Source organism: Cherax quadricarinatus, chromosome 52, assembly GCF_038502225.1.
Source record: "Cherax quadricarinatus isolate ZL_2023a chromosome 52, ASM3850222v1, whole genome shotgun sequence".
NCBI lineage: Eukaryota > Metazoa > Arthropoda > Malacostraca > Decapoda > Parastacidae > Cherax > Cherax quadricarinatus.
The window spans coordinates 14,918,778-14,939,920 of NC_091343.1; the positions used below are offsets into that span (position 1 = coordinate 14,918,778).

The 21,143-nt window shown below is 42.4% G+C and overlaps 1 protein-coding gene across 2 annotated transcripts in view; it reads left to right on the forward strand.

Annotated features, from left to right (window-relative positions):
* Positions 1-21,143, forward strand: part of LOC128696876 (uncharacterized) — a 285,763-nt gene that overhangs the window by 100,082 nt on the left and 164,538 nt on the right. The window lies entirely within an intron of this gene.

Consider the following 21,143-nt stretch of genomic DNA (forward strand, 5'->3'; position numbering starts at 1 on the left):
AGAGAGAGAGAGGACCTAGTAGCGATCAGTGAAGAGGCAGGGCCAGGAGCTGAGTCTCGACCCCTGCAACCACAATTAGGTGAGTACAGTTAGGTGAGTACACACACACACACACACACACAGTCTGGAACCCACACCTGGTCAAGCACGTCAAGAAGTTAGAGAAAGTACAAAGGTTTGCAACAAGGCTAGTCCCAGAGCTCAAGGGAATGTCGTACGAGGAAAGGTTAAGGGAAATCGGACTGACGACACTGGAGGACAGAAGGGTCAGGGGAGACATGATAACGACATACAAGATACTGCGGGGAATAGACAAGGTGGACAGAGATAGGATGTTCCAGAGAGGGGACACAGGGACAAGGGGTCACAACTGGAAGCTGAAGACTCAGACGAGTCACAGGGACGTTAGGAAGTATTTCTTCAGTCATAGAGTTGTCAGCAAGTGGAATAGCCTAGCAAGTGAAGTAGTGGAGGCAGGAACCATACATAGTTTTAAGAAGAGGTATGACAAAGCTCAGGAAGCAGAGAGAGAGAGGACCCAGTAGCGATCAGTGAAGAGGCGGGGCCAGGAGCTGAGTCTCGACCCCTGCAACCACAATTAGGTGAGTACAATTAGGCGAGTACACACAGAGAGGGAGAGAGAGAGAGAGAGAGAGAGAGAGAGAGAAATTATTTTGCTTTTCACTGCCTGAGTGTGATTTAATCATATATAACGTTGCATAAATGTGATTAAATTTGCAAGCTTTTACTTACGCAAGTTCAGAATTCATACGTATTCCAGACTCGGTGTTGTGAAGCTCTGCTTAAATTACAACATCAGTTTGTGAACATTTGTAAATATTTGTGATGTTTCTCTACACAAATTAGAAATACGAGAGATGTAATAGTAATAATTATAATACAGTAAGAATGGTTTGCTTATTTGGCTCTTGTAATTAGGAAATACCTACTTTCCAAATCCCTAGGATTTGATTAGGCAATAATCAATTAAAGGTTCCTGATTGTCCTCTCCATTACCCGACCCTGAAGATGAGGTGTGCTTTGCGAGATCCGGGTTGTGCAGTGGCTGGTTGACGATGATGTAGTAGCGTTCAGTCTCAGTCTCTCTCTCTCTCTCTCTCTCTCTCTCTCTCTCTCTCTCTCTCTCTCTCTCTCTCTCTCTTTCTCTCTTTCTCTCTCTTCCAGAATCTTTAGCTTAGCATATGAAATCTTAAGAATATGTCTTCGTATTGATTTGAAACTTTCAGGACGGGTGGGTGGCAGGGCGGCAGACAGGTGGGTGGCAGGGCGGCAGACAGGTGGGTGGCAGGGCGGCAGACAGATGGGTGCGCCGCAGATAGTTAAAGAGCAGAGCTGTAGATTAAGAAGTGTAACATGAGCGATCCTCTAGTTATTGTTACTCCATCGCCCCTCCATCGCCCCTCCCTTGTCCCTCCAAAATCCCTCCATCGCCCCACCATCGTCCCTTCTTCGTCCCTCCATCGTCCCTCCATCGCCCCTCCATCGTCCCATCGCCCCTCCATCGTCCCTCCAAAATCCCTCCATCGCCCCTCCATCGTCCCTTCTTTGCCCTTCCATCGCCCCTCCGTCTATTCATCGTCTCTTCATCGTCCCTCCATAGCCCTTCCATCGTCCCTCCATAGCCCTTCCATCGTCCCTCCATAGCCCTTAGATCGTCCCTCCATAGCCCTTCCATCGTCCCCTCATAGCCCCTCCATCGTCCCTCTACTTTCCCCTGCCGCCCTTTCTTCCCAGGGACCATAACAGGAGGACTCCTCCCACCTTCCCAGAGACCTCACAGCTCAGACCTCCACAACACAATTGTCCTCAAAGATTGGTTAAGTTATACCATGAATTAAGGAAAGATCCTGGACTTTACGAAACAGACAAAGCAAATGCGATAGTAATTATGGATTGTAGTGGAAGAATGAACATGTTATTAAAAGACAGGGGAACTTACATGCCTCTTAACCCGGGAATTGACTCATCATCACCCAATATCGTTTCTTTCCAAAGGTGTTGACGTCTGTCATCCAGACGACTGGACAATGATAGTGTTGATGTCTGCCATCCAGACTGAACAGTGATAGTGTTGATGTCTGTCATCCAGACTGAACAGTGATAGTGTTGATGTCTGTCATCCAGACTGAACAGTGATAGTGTTGATGTCTGTCATCCAGACTGAACAGTGATAGTGTTGATGTCTGTCATCCAGACTGAACAGTGATAGTGTTGATGTCTGTCATCCAGACTGAACAGTGATAGTGTTGATGTCTGTCATCCAGACTGAACAGTGATAATGTTGATGTCTGTCATCCAGGCGACATAAATAAATTGTTTATAGACTAACCTAATACCCATCCTTCCCATACCGACTAAATAACTATTGTTGTTGTTAAATTTGTCCCCCAAACGACTCGCTAAATATTAATACTGACCTTTGTCCCCCAGGTGACTACATTGCTGATGCTTTTATTGAACGCTTCCCTTTAGTGTTGGAACTTTCTTGTCACTCTGGCATCACACGAACGGAGATGAGATGAATTGATCCCCTTTACCTCGCTAGATCCTCTTCTTACTAATACAAAGGCTCGAGTTCCCTTACCATGTCTGATCCTCCTTGCAAACCTACAGGTGTTGGAATCCCCTCTTATATCGCCCGTCTCATCCATTCCAGTGCATGTGAGAACTTTCTCCTGATGTGTATATATATATATATATATATATATATATATATATATATATATATATATATATATATATATATATATATATATATATATATATATATATGTCGTGCCGAATATGTAAAACTGGTCAATTAGCAAGAACTCATTGAAAATTAAGTCCTTTCTAAAATTTTCTCTTATACGTTTAAAGATATATATTTTTTCGTTAATGTTAATGTAAAAAAATTTAATTTTGCACCAAAAGAATCTTAGAAAACTTACCTAACCTTATTATATCAAGAACAATTAATTTTAGCCTAACCCAATTAAATACATTTTAAATATGTTTACAATAATTTAATACTAAACAAACACAATCAAATATATTTTTTTCGTTAGGTTCAGAATGATTTTGGCGAAATTATTGCATAAACAAATTTTCACTTGTCCTAAATGGCAAGATGAGCGTTGCTATTTAAGCCAAGATCGCAAGTTCTGCCTATTCGGCACGACATATATATATATATATATATATAATGTGCAAGGAATATTACAAGGTACGCGATTTTAAATAAGGAACACAGTCAAGGGGTGATAGAAATGAAGCTCGAGGTCTTTTGGACTCTTAATAGTCTTTTCTCGATGGCTTGCAAAAGTTGAGGTGGAAAATAGGCCAGGAATCCTCAAGCAGAGAGTTGTTGATGTCATGAGAGAGATGTAGTATGTTGATGTCATGAGAGAGATGTAGTATGTTGATGTCATGAGAGAGATGTAGTATGTTGATGTCATGAGAGAGATGTAGTATGTTGATGTCATGAGAGAGATGTAGTATGTTGATGTCATGAGAGAGATGTAGTATGTTGATGTCATGAGAGAGATGTAGTATGTTGATGTCATGAGAGAGATGTAGTATGTTGATGTCATGAGAGAGATGTAGTATGTTGATGTCATGAGAGAGATGTAGTATGTTGATGTCATGAGAGAGATGTAGTATGTTGATGTCATGAGAGAGATGTAGTATGTTGATGTCATGAGAGAGATGTAGTATGTTGATGTCATGAGAGAGATGTAGTATGATGTCATGAGAGAGATGTAGTATGTTGATGTCATGTGAGAGATGTAGTATGTTGATGTCATGAGAGAGATGTAGTATGTTGATGTCATGAGAGAGATGTAGTATGTTGATGTCATGAGAGAGATGTAGTATGTTGATGTCATGAGAGAGATGTAGTATGTTGATGTCATGAGAGAGATGTAGTATGTTGATTTCATGAGAGAGATGTAGTATGTTGATTTCATGAGAGAGATGTAGTATGTTGATTTCATGAGAGAGATGTAGTATGTTGATGTCATGAGAGAGATGTAGTATGTTGATGTCATGAGAGAGATGTAGTATGTTGATGTCATGAGAGAGATGTAGTATGTTGATGTCATGAGAGAGATGTAGTATGTTGATGTCATGAGAGAGATGTAGTATGTTGATGTCATGAGAGAGATGTAGTATGTTGATGTCATGAGAGAGATGTAGTATGTTGATGTCATGAGAGAGATGTAGTATGTTGATGTCATGAGAGAGATGTAGTATGTTGATGTCATGAGAGAGATGTAGTATGTTGATGTCATGAGAGAGATGTAGTATGTTGATGTCATGAGAGAGATGTAGTATGTTGATGTCATGAGAGAGATGTAGTATGTTGATGTCATGAGAGAGATGTAGTATGTTGATGTCATGAGAGAGATGTAGTATGTTGATGTCATGAGAGAGATGTAGTATGTTGATGTCATGAGAGAGATGTAGTATGTTGATGTCATGAGAGAGATGTAGTATGTTGATGTCATGAGAGAGATGTAGTATGTTGATGTCATGAGAGAGATGTAGTATGTTGATGTCATGAGAGAGATGTAGTATGTTGATGTCATGAGAGAGATGTAGTATGTTGATGTCATGAGAGAGATGTAGTATGTTGATGTCATGAGAGAGATGTAGTATGTTGATGTCATGAGAGAGATGTAGTATGTTGATGTCATGAGAGAGATGTAGTATGTTGATGTCATGAGAGAGATGTAGTATGTTGATGTCATGAGAGAGATGTAGTATGTTGATGGTGTTGTTAAGTCTACAATAATATGCTTGATTGTGTTATTTTTTCTCTCAGAAATCTGAATATCCAGAGTAAAACTTTATACTTATAAACCAAATATTTTTTTAGTAAAAAGGACATAGATGCAACTAATGTGACATTTTATTGTGGCAATGTTTCGCTCTCCAGGAGCGAAACAATAAAATGTCTCATTAGCTGCATCTTTGTGCTTCTACCTAGCTTTTTGTCGGTAATTCTACCATTATTACTAAATAATGCTGTGGTGCTAGCACCAACAGCCTGACTGATCAGGCTGTTGGCCGAGGGGAAGATGACCTCTGGGAGAGACAACAGGTCCCAGAGACAATGAACGTGCGCTTTTCCACGCGTTATGAAATATAACTTAAGTTTTGGGTTAAACCCAGGACATTGGCCTCCATTGGTAGGATGATTATTTTTTATACATACACACACACACACACACACACACACACACACACACACACACACACACACACACACACACACACACACACACACACACACACACACACACCAAGACAAGCGACTCGGGGATGGAAATCTTAAGCTCGAAGTAGTTTCACGCTCCTCATTACGTCATCAGGAGTTGTGCAATGTTGCAAGGGCAGCAACAGAAGAAATGATCGAAAGTTTTTCAGAGTATGGCAGCGTGGGTGGCACCTGCCAGTATCTCTGAACATTCAGAGATACTGGCAGGTGCCACCCACGCTGCCATACTCTGAAAAAACTTCCCCTTATTTCTTCTCTTCTTGCCCTTGCAACATTGCACAGCTCCTGATGACGCACTGAGAAGTGTGAAAGTACTTGAGCTTTAGATTTCAACCCCGGTTTCTTGTATTGCATTGTTAAGATCGCCCCTCTGCGATTGTTTGCATATATATATATATATATATATATATATATATATATATATATATATATATATATATATATATATATATATATAAACATAAATGGCCGAGCTGATACATTAATTTGCTGTTTTTCTGTTTTTGCAGGTAAGCTGAAGATGGTTTCCGTAGTGACAAGCGGGGAAAAAATTTCGTGAGTGTATGTCAGCTTGTGTCCAAACTCTTCAAATCTTACGTCTCGACATATATTACGTCTCGACATATATTACGTCTCGACATAGATCGCCCAAAGTCGAGAAAATCACAAATAAAACAACTGCTAACACCTCTGGGTGAGGGTGATGCGGGGGAGGAGGAGTGGAACCTGATAACTGGAGGAGGAATCTTCTTGGAACCTTCATAGTCCAGTGGGCACGGTGTTAACCATCTAGTTTTAGGGATGCACTGACCCCACTTCGAACCGTCCCACCCTTCCGGGTTTTGTGGATCATTCGACAAATAGTTCTCAGTGTATTTGCATAGGATCTAACGAACGGTTATCATCATTATTATTATTATTATTATTATTATTATTATTATTATTATTATTATTTTTAGTAGTAGTATGGTATTATTTTTATTTTATTTTTATATAACTATTAATAATAATAGTAATAATATTATTATTATTATTATTATTTTTAATATTAACATTGGCGTAGCTCCAGTTCCTGAAATCAAGAGACCTGACTAGAATCAAGGTTAATTATAACCTTTATTATAACCCTAATTAGCAGTGACCCTCACCGTTTTTATTATGTTTAATAAACAAAATTATCAGTATCAATTAGAAAAATTACTGAGGAACAAGATTGATAGTTTTTTAGTAGACGTTATAGTCTGGCACTAGATATTATCCCATCTACAAATAGATATGGTAGTATCTGCTAGTAGATGTGCGAGTATCTACTAGTAGATGTGGTAGCATCTTCTGGTAGCTGTGATATGATAGTATCTGTCAATACATGGGTTAATATCTATTGGTAGATGGGATAATGTCTATAAGATGGGATGGTATCTACAAGTAGATGGGATGGTATCTACTAGTAGATGGGATGGTATCTACTAGTAGATGGGATGGTATCTACTAGTAGATGGGATGGTATCTACTAGTAGATGGGATGGTATCTACTAGTAGATGGGATGGTATCTACTAGTAGATGGGATGGTATCTACTAGTAGATGGGATGGTATCTACTAGTAGATGGGATGGTATCTACTAGTAGATGGGATGGTATCTACTAGTAGATGGGATGGTATCTACTAGTAGATGGGATAGTGTCTACCTATAGATGGGATAGTATCTACAGAAGATGGTATAGTGTCTACCAGCAGATGAGATATTATCTACCAGTAGATAGGACAGTATCTACCAGCAGATGGGTTAGTGTCTACCAGCAGATGGTATAGTATCTACCAGTAGGTGGAATAGTACCTACCAGTAGATGGGGTAGAATCTACCAGTAGATGGGGTAGTATCTACCAGTAGATGGGGTAGTATCTACCAGTAGATGGGGTAGTATCTACCAGTAGATGAGATAGTATTTACCAGCAGATAGGATAGTATCTACCAGCAGATAGGATAGCATGATCCTCTTAATTTCATACAAAGAAAAATCATACCCACGCTACTGCTGCTGGGAGATCTGGAACAGTAAGAACAAAAAAAAAGACAGCAAAAGCAAACAGTAACAGCAAACAACAGCCACCTTGAAAACAAACACTACTGAGCTCACACAAGGAAATCTGAGAGGAATTTATTGGTAAAAATATTTGTGCGATCTGAGGACAGCTGACTGAAGCTCCGGCGCTGGGAGAGATCCCTTCAGCGTACTGAACAGTGTTGACTCCTCTGGTGTGGTGTATGAACGCTATTGTTGCGACTGTTGTAATTGTTGCTGTGGCTGTTGTAATTGTTGTTACTTTTTATTGTTTTGTGACTGCTGTAATTGTGACTGTTATCACTGCTGTGACGGTTATCACTGTTGTGATTGTCATTGTGACTTTTGTTGTGACAGTTATGATTCTGTTGTGCAAGTTTTGAGAGCGTTAAGCTGTGTTACTTTTCCTGCTGCAGATGTTACTTTTCCTGTTGCAGGTGTTGCTGTTCCTGATGCAGGTGCTGCTGTTCCTGCTGCAGGTGTTGCTGTTCCTGTTGCAAGTGTTGCTGTTCCTGCTGCAGGTGTTACTGTTGCTGTTGCAGGTGTTCATGTTCCTTCTCAAGGTGTTACTTTTCTGCTGCAGGTGTTGCTGTCTCTCTGAAGGTGTTGCTGCTCCTGCTGCAGGTGTTGATGTTCTTACTGTTACTCTTACTGCCTTACTTCTTCTATAGCTGCCACTGATGTAGTATTGCTTATCCTGCTGCTGTCGCCTTATCTGCTTGTTTCTGTTGTTGCTATCTCAACTGTCACTATCATCAAGGTTTTGAGATACTTCAGTCACTATTAGGCCTTTACGAGGCCTGGTCTCAGACCGGGCCGCGGGGACGTTAACCAGCGGAACCCTCTCCAGGTATACCCCTGACAAGTTATTAGTATTTTTGAAGCGATTGTGGTCGCTTTAACTTGGTGTCTCCCTCGAGGGTGTTCCAGGGGTCAACGCCCCCGTGGCCCGGTCCATGAGCAGGTGTGAGAGAGGCTTTGAAGGGATTTGAGCCAGATCTACTCTCTGCCGCGGTGTTGTGAGATTCGTCCGTAGAAATTTGCATTGGTGGTTATGATGGTGGCTCATGCTAACCTTCTTGGTGTATAGAAATACTCTTAGTGATGTGAATGATTAACCCGGTGTGGTGTAGGGTTAAGGGTTGGTGGGTTGGTAATTTTGGGGTGATCGTTGGGTTGGTGATGTGGGGGATGTGTACTGTTGAGATTTTTGGCCTTACCTGCCGTGTTTATTATAACTATATATAATGAACACTTAGCTGATAAATGACAGCAAATCGTCTACACAGCCGCCCCTGCAGACGAGGTCTAGAAGCTGTCGAAACCATCACAACAGTGGGCTGTCAAGAGATACAATTTGTAAGTATAAATTACCCCTAGGGGGTGTTATGTCAGCATATTTCATTCGATGATGGCTGACGAAATACTTACTTGTTTGGACTCAAAAGTCCACACCTTACTGCCGATTATAGGTTGATTACAAACTCCCTGTGACTCAAGAATTGCGCAATCCCCCGATCTACAAGAAATTCGTAACATACCTTGCTCTTTGTAACGTGAGCTATGGTGTTCTCAACACCTTCGACAGATATCGGTGACTTGATAGAAGCTGAAGTGTCCTTGGATGTCCACGTCTTCCATTGTCTAGGAAACGCACACTGGTACACTATGTTCCACAAGATTTGTCTTTATTGTTCACAATGTATCACAAGAGAAGCTGATCGCACCTCTCTTATGTTTATCGTATTTTGTGAGACACTTTGTCCACACTAACGCACAGATCAGCGTTCTTTGTTGGTTATCCTGGCCTCAGTGTCACTCGTAGTAGAGTCAAAGTTAATCTGCCAGACGCTACAGCGCTCCATGCTGTCACTGCCCCCAGCACAAAAAAAAAAAACGCTGACCTAGTACCTTGCATCCTTGTCACCTCCTCGATGAAGCAAAGCAGAATGTTTGTTTCTTGCTGTCTTAAGCGTAGACAACAATGTACACTATTTTTACTATGGTAATAAAGTGGGAGCAGGATTTTCCTTAATTGTCCTGCTAAGTAAGAGATGTACTGTCTCTTATAAAAATACACGTTGCAACACCCCTGCAAGGAGCAGAGGTCACTTGACTACGTGGCATAGCATCTGTGATCAATTACTCACTCTAGCAGTAAACAAGACGCTCGCCCCTTCTGAGTGGCCCCTCAGGGCTGAGAGGGCTGAAGGGGGCTGAAGGGGGCTGATACCCCCCTCCTGGAGAAAATTTCTCCACATGTACACGGTGAATGGGAGTCATGTTCCTCTGTGTAGAGCTTTATCAAATCATGCTTCTCTCTGTGTAGAGCTTTGTCAAGTCACGTTCCTCTCTGTATAGAGCTTTATGAAGTCATGTTTCTTTCTATGTAGAGCTTTATCAAGTCATGTTCCTCCGCAGACGGAGCATCGAGCCTCTAAAACACACACACACACACACACACACACACACACACTGCATTGTATGGTCCACACGGATTTACCGTCTCACATATAATAACCTGGTTATGGTATGTGTTCGTTGTAATATTTTGTTTTAATTACATAGTTTTGTCGTGGATTTTCTTGTGTGTGCTTTGTGTTGCCAGGAATACTTAAGTGTTCTCTCGCACGACGAGACACTCCTATGATGGCGCAACTTTCTGCGCTCCTGTGGTCACATTTGCGCCACATAGTTTTTTAGCCATGTTAAGCAAAATATTTTCTCTTAGCACGTAGTTCATGATCCTTTTAGTCGTTTGATAAATACACAAGTTGTGGACATCAGATGTGTACATGGGATGCGCAGAGGTGAGGTGTGTAGATTGTGTATATACATGGGATTCGGACAGATGGGGTTTGTACAGATGGGTGCGTAAATTAGATGACTACGGGTGCATAGTTATGATTCGTGCACCGTATGGATATGAGTGTGTAGAAATGGGTACATATATTAGCTTCGGACATACCTAGTGCGTATAGATGAAGGGTGCGCACAAATGACGAGATTCGTGAATACTGAGCGCACTGATGCCATGCTTAAAGATGAAGGCAATTCATTTCGCGTGGCATACCTAAGCATCGTATAATTAATTCCTGCGGAGAGCCAATTTCAGACCAGCGTCCCTCCATCAATGCTAAGTAATCCGGCTCCGGCTCGATACGGCGTCAGTGGCCCTATACTCCAACAACAACAACAACAACAACAACAACAACAACAACAACAACAACAACAACAAGAGACACGCTCTTCATCCCCCCTCCCTCCTTTCCCAGGCGGGCGTCCTGGCATTAACCCTCCGTAATAATGCCATTTCTGGCCAAACTCTGGCACTACTGGGCGCTGTAACTGATGTGAATTAAACGCACACCCATGAATAATGCATTGCTGGACGCCAGCGTTCAATTTTGCAGCGTGGTCGACAGATGGATCTGAGGTCAGCAAGTTTGTCCCTCTGGCCGGGATGGTGCAACACGGGTTAAAATTAAAACTGGTGAAAATTCCCGAGGCACGAGTGATGTTACTACTTCAGTGGTGCTTGGTGTACTTTAGCAAACAAGTGGTTCAGCAGAGTACACGTAGTGTGCAGAATGTTATTTGACGGTGTTGAAACTGGGGACAGTAGAAGACGAGGCAATGAGTCCCACAGCCATGATGAATGTCTTCACTACTTTAATCTTGAATCATCAAGATTAATGTGATGAACACCTTCATCAAGGTTGAGGGACTGATTACCTCGTCGTCTTCAGTCACCACTTGCAACACCTTCACCTAGGCTGAGGGACTGATTGCCTATTTTGCTACTGTCACCAGTTGCAACGCCTTCACCTACGCTGAGGGACTGATAGCCTCGTCTTCTACTGTCACCAAGAATACAAAAGACAAGTATGGACTTTGGAAGCAGGGACTACAGAGGTGATCGTCATCAAACCTGGTAGGAATTACCAAGGTTTGATGTCTAGCAACTCTGGAATAAGACAGCCGTGGGAGGCCCACTGGCCCATACTAGGCAGGACCTTCTCAAACCTAAAGAAGCAGTTTAGGGACATTAACCATATCCCGAGAGAATTACATCTTTGGAGAGTAGCAACGTAGCCAACTAGGCCGAAAGAAAATCAGCCTGTCCTCTAGGACTTTACCTATTTTCTGAAAATCTAATTAGTCCCGCGGTCTCTGCATTCCTGCCCACCTGTGACGTCACTAACACAGTTGCCACGTGCTCAATATCGGAAAGTTATTTTTTTTCTTCAGTCCCCCACCACATCTTTAATATAGTTTAAATTGGTTCTTAACAGCTTTATCATTAGTGAAATTGGTTCCTAATGACGTACAGTTGACAATCTTTAAAAAATGAGACGAGTTTAAAACAAAAAAATATCTGGGTAGATTTTCTTCGTTATATTTCCTCTCTGCGAAGAGCTTTAACAAATTATATATATCTCTGTGTAGAGCTTTATGAAGTAACATTTCTCTCTGTGTAGAGCTTTATGAAGTAACATTTCTCTGTGTAGAGCTTTATGAAGTAACATTTCTCTCTGTGTAGAGCTTTATGAAGTAACATTTCTCTCTGTGTAGAGCTTTATGAAGTAACATTTCTCTCTGTGTAGAGCTTTATGAAGTAACATTTCTCTCTGTGTAGAGCTTTATGAAGTAACATTTCTCTGTGTAGAGCGTTATGAAGTAACATTTCTCTCTGTGTAGAGCGTTATGAAGTAACATTTCTCTCTGTGTAGAGCTTTATCAAGTTGTATTTCTCTCCTTATAGCTTGATAAAGCTACACGGAGAGAAATACAACTTGATAAAGCTGTAGGAGAGGGGTTGAAGGGCGAGCGAAAACCCCTCAAGGGAGGTTCCTTGACGCTGGTGAGGGGCTCTTGATCTAGGGAATTGGATCTGTGCTCCAGTTCGATAAGTTAACCCTGAATACCTTCCGTCCCCCACATGCGCTGTATAATCCTACGGATTTAGAGCTCCCCCATAATTATAATAACAGTGAAGGAGAGGAAGAGTAAGCTTAGCAGTGAAAGTTCTAAGCAGAGCGAAACGTTGTCTCAGTAATCGCCTTTTCGAGCAACACGTGTTACCATCGTCAGTGTCACCAAGGTTGGTGCTGATGCGTGAGGTTAAAGGCTCCAGAAAGAGTATTGAGTGCCCTGTTGTACGCTTTGATCCTTTAAATTAATAATAGCTGGTAGAGGCTTTTGTTAGCTGGGAATTCATTTATCTGGCGTTTTAAAGGTGAGAGAGAGAGAGGGGGGGTAGTGTCCCCCCTCTCCTTGCCTAGGAAAGGGGGACAGATTATGGGGTAGGGAGGGGGACACGATCATCACGTTATTTTGCTTTCATCGTAGTTCTCTTCTAAGCTATCAGCTACTGTGAGCTGAGAACAAGAAGAGAGCTATGGTAGTTTTTTGGCGTTTTTTCCTTAAATCTCCTTTTGGGGGGGGGCTTCTATGCGTTGTAAACAATTTCTGCGTTTTTTCTCATGATTCGATGGAGATAAATGATATAAAACGCTCAAACGATGGACCAGCGTTTTGCCCACACAGTGGGCTTGATCAAGCCACGAACTGATCTGTCTGGCTTCATAAAACCCACCTTGCGGGCGAAATGTAGTAGATAGAAGGTCGCATTTTTACCTAATTTTTGTCTATTTTTCCGTGTGTGATTTGCGCATGTAGCGCATGACTTGTTTATGCTGTCATGCGCTGACTCTCAAGTTCTTCGAAATAAATAACTCCACAGTCTCTCCCAATTCGTGTTGACAGAGGTTGAGCCACAGCTCCTGGCCCTGCCTCTTGTCGCTTGCCGGATTTACTCTAAACATATTCTTAAAAGCATGTACGGTGTGTGTGTGTGTGTGTGTGTGTGTGTGTGTGTGTGTGTTCACGTATTTGTATTCACCAATTTGTTGTTGCAGGGGTCGATTCTTAGCTCCTGGCCCAGCCACTTCTCTAGTCGCTACTAGGTCCACTCCCTGCTCCAAGAGTCTTACCTTATCTTTTCTTAAAGCTCTGTATGGATCCTGCCTCGCACTTGTGTGTGTGTGTTTGTGAGAGGGAGAGATAGAAAAGAGAAAGAGAGAGAGAGAGAGAGAAGGGGTAAAACTATTGACGAACACAAGGGATAGAACTGGGCTGCACTTTGCTCCTCTATGCAGCAAGTTTAGATTAAAACGGTGTGCCGTTATGGCCGGCCCAGCCGCTGCTACTGCGCTCTTTTAATTAACTGGTAAAAAGAGAAACTTTGGCCCGCCAGAGATTCCATTTGTTCCCTTGAAATTTGATTTGTAAAGCAAGGAATGTAAACACTAAAGTTATGAGCCAGTGATTGACTCGTCCCTGACCTATGTGTGTGTGTGTGTGAGTGTATGTGTGTGTGTGTGTGTGGGTGTGTGAGTGTATGTGTGTGTGTGTGTGTGTGTGTGTGTGAGTGTGTGTGTGTGTGAGTGTGTACTCACCTAGTTGTACTCACCTAGTTGAGGTTGCAGGGGTCGAGTCCAAGCTCCTGGCCCCGCCTCTTCACTGGTCGCTACTAGGTCACTCTCCCTGAACCATGAGCTTTATCGTACCTCTGCTTAAAGCTATGCATGGATCCTGCCTCCACCACATCGCTTCCCAAACTATTCCACTTCCTGACTACTCTGTGGCTGAAGAAATACTTCCTAACATCCCTGGATTCATCTGTGTCTTCAACTTCCAACTGTGTCCCCTTGTTACTGTGTCCAATCTCTGGAACATCCTGTCTTTGTCCACCTTGTCAATTCCTCTCAGTATTTTGTATGTCGTTATCATGTCCCCCCTATCTCTCCTGTCCTCCAGTGTCGTCAGGTTGATTTCCCTTAACCTCTCCTCGTAGGACATACCTCTTAGCTCTGGGACTAGTCTTGGTGCAAACCTTTGCACTTTATCTAGTTTCTTCACGTGCTTGGCTAGGTGTGGGTTCCAAACTGGTGCCGCATACTCCAATATGGGCCTAACGTACACGGTGTACAGGGTCCTGAACGATTCCTTATTAAGATGTTGGAATGCTGTTCTGAGGTTTGCTAGGCGCCCATATGCTGCAGCAGTTATTTGGTTGATGTGCGCTTCAGGAGATGTGCCTGGTGTTATACTCACCCCAAGTGTGTGTGCGTGTACTCACCTATTTGTACTCACCTATTTGTGGTTGCAGGGGTCGAGTCCTAGCTCCTGGCCCCGCCTCTTCACCGGTTGCTACTAGGCCCTCTCTCTCCCCGCTCCATGAGCTTTATCAAACCTCGTCTTAAAACTGTGTATGGTTCCTGCCTCCACTACGTCATTTTCTAGGCTATTCCACTGCCTTACAACTCTATGACTGAAGAAATACTTCCTACTATCTCTCTGACTCATTTGTGTCTTCAACTTTCAATTGTGGCCTCTTGTTTCTGTGTCCCCTCCCTGGAACATCCTGTCCTTGTCCACCTTGTCTATTCCACGCAGTATTTTATATGTCGTTATCATGTCTCCCCTGACCCTCCTGTCCTCCAGTGTCGTCAGGCCGATTTCCCTTAATCTTTCTTCATAGGACATTCCCCTTAGCTCTGGAACTAACCTTGTTGCAAACCTTTGTACTTTCTCTAGTTTCTTGACGTGCTTTATCAAGTGCGGGTTCCAAACAGGTGCTGCATACTCCAGTATGGGCCTGACATACACGGTGTACAGTGTCTTGAATGATTCCTTACTAAGGTATCGGAATGCTGTTCTCAGGTTTGCCAGGCGCCCATATGCTGCAGCAGTTATCTGATTGATGTGTGCTTCCGGAGACATGCTCGGTGTTATACTCACCCCAAGATCTTTCTCCTTGAGTAAGGTTTGCAGTCTTTGGCCACCTAGCCTATACTCTGTCTGTGGTCTTCTGTGCCCTTCCCCTATCTTCATGACTTTGCATTTGGCAGGATTAAATTCGAGAAGCCATTTGCTGGACCAGGTGTCCAGTCTGTCCAGGTCTCTTTGAAGTCCTGCCTGGTCCTCATCAGATTTAATTCTCCTCATTAACTTCACATCATCTGCAAACAGGGACACTTCTGAGTCTAACCCTTCCGTCATGTCGTTCACATATACCAAAAATAGCACTGGTCCTAGGACCGACCCCTGTGGGACCCCGCTCGTCACAGGTGCCCACTGTGATACATCATTACGTACCATGACTCGTTGTTGCCTCCCTTTCAGGTATTCTCTGATCCATTGCAGTGCCCTTCCTGTTATATGCCCCTGATGCTCTAGCTTCTGCACTAATCTCTTGTGAGGAACTGTGTCAAAGGCCTTCTTGCAGTCCAAGAAGATGCAATCAACCCACCCCTCTCTCTCTTGTCTTACTTCTGTTATTTATCATAAAACTCCAGAAGGTTTGTGACACAGGATTTGCCTTCCGTGAATCCGTGCTGGTTGGCATTTATACTCCTGTTCCGTGTGTGTGTGTGTGTGTGTGTGTGTGTGCGTGCGTGTGTGTGTGTGTGTGTGTGCCAGGGGCTAGGAAACCTTACTTTTTCTCACTTTAGAGAGGATTGAGAGAGAGAGACATGGAGACATTCTGGAAAAGTTAAATGTATGTAAATAAAGCGGGAATTGGAAGAGGAGGAAGAATAGTGTAATAGAGATGAAAGAGGAGAAAGAGCCTAGTAATAAAGATGGAAAAGGAGGAAGAACAGAGTATTAAAGATGGAAAAGGAGGAAGAAAGTAATAAAGATGGAAAAGGAGGAAGAAAGTAATAAAGATGGAAAAGGAGGAAGAAAGTAATAAAGATGGAAAAGGAGGAAGAACAGAGTAATAAAGATGGAAAAGGAGGAAGAACAGAGTAATAAAGATGGAAAAGGAGGAAGAACAGAGTAATAAAGATGGAAAAGGAGGAAGAACAGAGTAATAAAGATGGAAAAGGGGGAAGAACAGAGTAATAAAGATGGAAAAGGGGGAAGAACAGAGTAATAAAGATGGAAAAGGGGGAAGAACAGAGTAATAAAGATGGAAAAGGGGGAAGAACAGAGTAATAAAGATGGAAAAGGGGGAAGAACAGAGTAATAAAGATGGAAAAGGAGGAAGAAAGTAATAAAAATGGAAAAGGAGGAAGAAAGTAATAAAGATGGAAAAGGAAGAAGAACAAAGTAATAAAGATGGAAAAGGAAGAAGAACAAAGTAATAAAGATGGAAAAGGAAGAAGAACAAAGTAATAAAGATGGAAAAGGAAGAAGAACAAAGTAATAAAGATTGTCTTAAAGTTTATACGCCTTTTTTTCATTTTTTATTGAAAATTTCGAATATGATGAGTTTTCTCCTTCACTCTTATCTCTTCCTTATCCTCTTCCTGTTCTCTCACCTTCTTCTTCTCTCACCCTCTTTCTCTTCTCTCACCCTCTTCTTCTCTCACCCTCTTTCTCTTCTCTCACCCTCTTCTTCTCTTACCCTCTTTCTCTTCTCTCACCCTCTTTCTCTTCTCTCACCCTCTTTCTCTTCTCTCACCCTCTTTCTCTTCTCTCACCCTCTTCTTCTCTTACCCTCTTTCTCTTCTCTCACCCTCTTCCTCTTTCCTCACACTCTTCCTCTTTCCTCACCCTCTTCCTCTTCCCTCACCCTCTTCCTTTACAATTTTTTTTGTTTCCTCTTTAGTTTTCATTCTCCTGTTTCTCTTCTAACCTTCCTTCCCCCTTTTCCAGTTGTCTCTCTCTCTCTCTCTCTCTCTCTCTCTCTCTCTCTCTCTCTCTCTCTCTCTCTCTCTCTCTCCCTCCCACCTTCCATCATTTTTCCTCCATCTCCCTCTCTCTCTCCTTCCCTCCCACCCTCCCTTCCTCCCTCCCTCCCTCCCTCCCTCCCTCTCTCTCTCCCTCCCTCCTTCCCTCCCTCCCTCCCACCCTCCCTCCCTCCCTCCCTCCCTCCCTCCCTCCCTCTCTGTTATTTACAAGCTAACAGTTGTTACCAACCTCAGCTCACTTAAAAGCCTTCCCTAATATTATCTTTATTAAATCTTAATTCAATAAAGTTGGAGCCATCTGTGGGAGGGAGTTGAATGATAGCTCTAGGCCTTTCGTGTTGCAATGAACACATCAGGATCTTCCAGTGTTGCAGAAAAGAGGATGAAATCCTTGCAAACACGTTTAATGAGCGTTTTTGCTCATCGATGTTGTTAAGCTGTACGATCATGTTCTAGACTGGAGTCATTCATTGGTCCTAGATAAAATGATGTTCTTGAGAGGGGTATAGCCAGCGTGTAGTTGCTATTTGCTGCCCGTCTTGTGGTATAGAAGTTGTCTCCTCGCTATCCGCGGAGTGGAGCCAAGTGCAGTACCTTGACGGTATTGGTCTTGTACATAACAGTAAGGTCACCCACATCCCTCTGGTGGTGAAGGCTCTGCTGAAGTGACAGATCTGTCCAGACTGGGCCCAGGCGAGAGACGAGTTTTTTGCTCTGTTCTCTATTCTGTCCAAAAGTCGAAAATGTGGGGGGCAGACACTCCAAGAAAGTGGTGCACCACTTAGTGGTGTGGGAAGGTTGTGGTGGTGTGGGAGGTTGTGGTGGTGTGGGAGGTTATGGGGAGTTGCGGTGGTGTGGGGGGGTTGTGGTGGTGTGGGGGGTTGTGGTGGTGTGTGGGGTTGTGGTGGTGTGGGGGGGTTGTGGTGGTGTGGGCGATAGATTGTGGTGGTGTGGGAAATGGCGAAGATGCTGTTAAACTCGGTGTTTCTCCTACCCTTCCTTCACCCTTCACTCTTCCCCTGTCTTATCTCCTTCCCTTTTCTCGTCTTCCTTCTCTCCCATAATTACCTCCCTTTCATTAACCTTCTTCCTTACTAGTCTTCTTTTCACATATAATTAAAGTAATTCCTTTTTAAGGATGATATAGCAGGCATGTTGATGAAATTATATTCAGGCCCCCTAACACCTTCCTTAATAATTTGAATAATCCCCGAGTATCAAGATGGTGATAATAATAATAATATTGTATTATTATTATTATTATCATTATTATTGCATTATTAATATTTTATTATTGTATTATCATTTATTATTATTATTATTATTATTATTATTATTATTATTATTATTATTATTATTATATTATTGGAAGGAAGGCGTAAGGGGCCGTAAATATACGTAAACAACTGAAGTTGTATGCCTCAACAGATGCATGTAAGGAGGGTGAGGTCAGTCGCAGACTAAACATGGGAAGGGTGCTCGTATTATGAATATATTCGTAAAACGGGAGCTGAACCCGAATGGGTCTTACAGCACTGAGATAAGAGGGGTGGGTTAGCTTAGGGGTTAATGAAGTCACGGGTTACTGAGGGAGCAAAGTTTGTAATAGTTCGTGCAAGAGATTAGTTGGGACTTTCAGGGAGGTCATTTAGAGGGAGTGTGTCAGGGTGTTGAAGATGGTCGAAGTGAATTCTGCGTACTATCTGTTAGATAGTCAATTAAGAAATGATGAACTGATAGCTTGACCTGGCAGTCCTCCCTGACTTGGGAAAAAGAAAAGAAGGATAATTGATATTTTTCCACCGAAGAGGTATAGCCCCTTCGGAGTAAATCCAAGTGAAAAGTTGTAAAGAGAAGTATAGCTCTGTTGGGGGCAAGTGTTAAAACATGTGTACATGAATGTCATCCCGCCCAGCGGTTGTCAGGTGTCACTTGGATAGTGTCGAGGTGAGTTCAGAGAGCGTGAAGAGAACGTTGTAAACTTCCTCAAGATAGGACGTAAAGTCCTGTGCAGGTGAACTCCAGCTGAAAAAAAGGAGGGTGATCCCAAATCACTGTGGTAATGCTTCGCCAGTAACAGTAAGCCTGAAGACAAGATCTTGGGAGCTCCTGCCTGGTAACTGTCGTGTATATATATATATATATATATATATATATATATATATATATATATATATATATATATATATATATATATTATATATATATATATATATATATATATATATATATATATATATATATATATATATATATATATATTTACAGACTAGACGAAATGAAGTATTTAGGTATACATTGGACGCTAATACGTTCGTTTAGCTATTTATATAGGGCGAAGTGCGTGCCATCGTGCTTGTTTGAAAACTAAGAAGTTGTCCACGATGCAGTTATAACGAAAGCTGCCTCATGCACCTCGTTTCAAACGAACTGTACGAGTGCGTTTTGGAGACCACCATCAAACAGCTTCGTACCATCACTATCAAATTCTCGTAGCATGACAAGTCACAGTTGTCACTTGACAGTGTGTCTAGACGGACCGAAACATCGTCATAAAGTTTCTCTCTTATCGTAGCGTCTAAGAAACGAAGGCAGGCCTTTGTTTCTTAGACGCTACGATAAGACGCTTTCTAAGACCTTCTGCACTCATATACAGTCTTAACTAATACAGAAAATATCCTGGTCTCCCTAACACAGTCACAACTCGATATATTGAATCATATTGGAAATTCCAGGTATCGGAATGGTTTCCAAAAAGGAGTCAAATAAATATCATTACTTCGCAATGTATTAACCCCAGATTTCACAAACCCGGATTCGAATCTCTCTTCTTTCTTGGAAGCAAATTATAAAAATCCAAATGAAACTGTCTGTATAAATCGGAACTCTTAGATTAGGATCCCGTCGAGCTCCGTACTGAGGACATGCAGCTTGTGTACTCGCCTAATTGTGGTTGCAGGAGTCGAGACTCAGCTCCTGGCCCCGCCTCTTCACTGATCGCTACTGGATCCTCTCTCTCTCTGCTTCCTGAGCTTTGTCATACCTCTTCTTAAAACTATGTATGGTTCCTGCCTCCACTACTTCACTTGCTAGGCTATTCCACTTGCTGACAACTCTATGACTGAAGAAATACTTCCTAACGTCCCTGTGACTCGTCTGAGTCTTCAGCTTCCAGTTGTGACCCCTTGTCCCTGTGTCCCCTCTCTGGAACATCCTATCTCTGTCCACCTTGTCTATTCCCCGCAGTATCTTGTATGTCGTTATCATGTCTCCCCTGACCCTTCTGTCCTCCAGTGTCGTCAGTCCGATTTCCCTTAACCTTTCCTCGTACGACATTCCCTTGAGCTCTGGGACTAGCCTTGTTGCAAACCTTTGTACTTTCTCTAACTTCTTGACGTGCTTGACCAGGTGTGGGTTCCAGACTGGTGCTGTGTGTGTGTGTGTGTGTGTGTGTGTGTGTGTGTGTGTGTGTGTCCCTTTTAATTCAGTGTGTGTGTATAAGGCAGATTCAGTCTAGTATGTACACAGGAGTGTATAATCAATGTATATAAACAGAGCGTCTTCTTAATCCCCATTTTAGGGATTACAGCATTCCTTATAATAATGGTTAGATGACTAGCAGCCCTAATGGCACACCTATAGGCCTTAGACCTAACAAACATGCTATAGACATGAACAAGCCTTGCAGTCATGAGTGATGGAACCTTAATGCTCCCACAGTGACCTAAATAGTGTCAGTCAGTGCTTGTGGAAAAAAAATGTGTGTTTTTGTCATAGTAATTTCATCATTGATTAAATTATTGTTAGAACGGAGGTAAAAAAAATTGCAGCGTTTCAATAAAACAGAACAAGCGAGTTGTGTTTTAAAATTTGTTCGTATTACCAAGGGTCAGTTTGAAGCTTCATTTCAGCAGGTTTAATGTTTTACAGAAGCACGTTCGGTAACTGACTGAGCATCGGCATGAACCATGGCCTAAACCACGGCGTGAACCACGGCCTAAATGAACTGAAATGTTTCCACTAGGCACGACACGCTGAAGAGACACGTTGCTGAAGAATGAACTATCAAGGGGACAACTAGTTCGAGGAGAGAACA